Source organism: Pristis pectinata, chromosome 2 (assembly GCF_009764475.1).
Source record: "Pristis pectinata isolate sPriPec2 chromosome 2, sPriPec2.1.pri, whole genome shotgun sequence".
NCBI lineage: Eukaryota > Metazoa > Chordata > Chondrichthyes > Rhinopristiformes > Pristidae > Pristis > Pristis pectinata.
The window spans coordinates 116039935-116042837 of NC_067406.1; positions in this window are offsets into that span (position 1 = coordinate 116039935).

The following is a 2903-nucleotide window of genomic DNA, read 5'->3' on the forward strand; positions in this document are numbered from 1 at the left end:
ACCTGCTGTAAGTGTTCAACTTTATGCTTCTGGTTGACAGCATGGCAGAATACATAGGAAGAGCATCGTCACCCTTATCTACAAGCAGATGGGGAAGAAGGAGTACATCAGGAATTGGACACCCATATCACTGTTCAGTGTGGATTACAAGATCCTGTCCAAGGTCATTGCCAACGAGGTCAAGTCTGATCTAGGACAGGTGATCCACCCAAGCCAACTCTATGCTGTAGCTGGCAGGAATACCTTTAACAGCCTTGTGTTGCTCAGGGATACCATCACCTACATGTAGGGCAGAAGGGTAGACACCTGCCTGGTCATCTTGGACCAGGAGAAAGTTTTTAACTGGATATCACACACAAACGTGATGGATCCCTCCAAACTGGGATCTGGGAAGGGAATCAGGAATTGGATTCAACTGCTCTAAATGTACATTCACAATGCAGTTTAAATCAATAGGTGGGAAACAAAAATCTTCCCCATCAAGTCAGGAGTAAGGCAGGGTTGCCTATTTCCCTTGTCTTGTTTGTATGCTGCATAGACCCTTTGCTGAATCCATCAAGGCACAAGAGGGTGACGATGCTAGGCAGTGGAGCCACTCGGATCAAAGCCTCCTTGTATATGGACAATGTCAGTGTCTTGTCTTTAGATCCACAGTTAGTCCACAGATTGATCAGCATCTGCAATAAGTTTGAATTGGCATCCGGGGCCAGAGTCACCTGCAAGAAAAGCATGGCCGTGCTCTTCAGCTCGCCTTCCATCCCCTTCATTGTCAGGTCTGACTACCTGAAGGTGCTGGTGATCTATTTCGGAGGGGTCAAGGCATGTAACAAAAATTGGCTGGAGTGGACAGGGAAGGTTAAATAAAGATTGGGACTGTGGGAGCAGTGCTCCCTCTCATTAACTGGTAAGAACCTGGTCATTAGATGTGAGGTGCTCTGAATGCTGCTGTACTTGTCACAGATGTGGCCCATTCCCTGCTCGTCCACCCTGGCAGTCATCTGAGCAATCTTCCAGTTCATCTGGGGGTCCAAAATGAAATGGATCTGACAAGTCCCTGGACAATGGGGGCAAAAATGTACCCAACATCACCCTCATCCTGAATGCTACCTTTGTGTGGCTGCATCAGGTTGTGCTTAGAACCAAAGTATGTGGGCACTGTCTCGGTACGTGTCACTACATGCTGAGGTTCTACCTATCCTCGGTATTGCGAAGGATAGGCCAGGCCCCATGGCTGCGTAATGTCCCTATCCTTTATGGAAAAGGTCTTTTGGAAAAAAAAACCCTGAACCACAAGCCCATCAGGCAGTGGTCAGCTTGAAAAGTCCTGCAGGCATTGAGGGACAAAGACACGATGGATCCTGTGGGAGGGTCCCCTGAGCAGACTGTCCAAATCATCTGGCAGAATGCCTCATCGCGAAAAACCAACAAGCACCAGAATCTCGCTTGGTTGGCAGTGCGAGGGGCCCTCCCTGTCAGATCCTTCCTATATAGTCAGAAGCTAACTTCAAACGCACGCTCTCCTTGGGATGGTTGTGATGAGGATGAGACAGTTGCACACCTCTTTGCAGACAGTGTACTTCCAAAGACGGTTTGGATAAGAATGCAAGGGACCTTGTCACTGTTCATCCTGAGCTGCTGCATAACAGAGGACTCTCTGATCTACAGGCTGTTCCCAGGGATGCATACTGAGACACAAGATGTGCTGGAAGATCATCAAATCAGTGCAAGGCGCACTTTGGTCTGCCCAAAATTTGTTGGTCTTCCAGTACAATGAGATGTCCATAAGGGAATGTTGCCAAATGGCACATTCCAAGCTGCAGGAGGATGTACTGAGGGACAGACTCAAGCTTGTTGCAGTAAACACCAAGGCTTTGTGGGGAAGGACTGCAGTCTAGGGTCCTACTGCCACCAGACCCTGAGGGGCTAAGTCTGGTGTAGAAGCCTCTCTTACACTTGAAGTTTGTATCAACCAGGAGGCCTCAAGTAGCAATGGTGCTGTGTACACAAAATGTGTGAACACTGCCAATGTATAGAACTGATAACACAGTGAATGTATAGACTGAACACACTACAGATGTAAAGTGAGCCATGCATTGTGTTTGTTGTACTTATTTTTTATGAATGAAGTTTATTTTTGGAAATAAAAATCTGGTGGTGAGCTGATAATCATCTCTCCTGGTGTCATTCCTCATTACCTGAGTAATCAGCTTCAAGGTGTTTAAAGATCAGGGAGGATGGACTACCACATGATGAAAGTATGATGGTAACTACCCAGGACTGTAATAGACACCTGTATAAAGATCTTTTTGTGATTGCAAGTCACTGATGTTAACATTGACAATGTCCTGGGGGGAAAAATCAGACACTAACCTTCTTGAAGATAAGAAGGAAAAGAGAAATCACTGATGGTGAATAAGGCAAAAGGGACAGATGGAAATCCTACCAGAGAGCAGAGGAGAACTTCAAGGTTGGTGTTCCTGGAAGTGTCAGTGAATCAAAAAAAATCCACAGATGCTGGAAATCTAAAATAAAAACAGAAAATGCTGGTAACACTCGGCAGGACAGGCTTGTGAAAGAGAAACAGATGCTGCCTGTCCTGCCGAGTGGAAACTTTAGGGTCCCAGAACTGGGAAAGAAGGAAAACAAGTTGGTTTTCAGTAGCAGAGAAAGTGGGGTTGGGATGGGTAGAACAAAAGGAATGTTGCTGATTGGGGTTGATCAAATTCGGCAATTATGAAAAAGGAACTAAAAGTATGAAGACGCCCCTTCCTAGCTTTATGTACTAAGTTAAAACGTTGGAAGGATTGAAAACTGCAGCTCAATCACAACAACAACAACAACAACAACCCGAGCCCCTCGGCGCTCCCGTCGGTCGCCGACTGATGATGTCAGAGGCGCGCCGC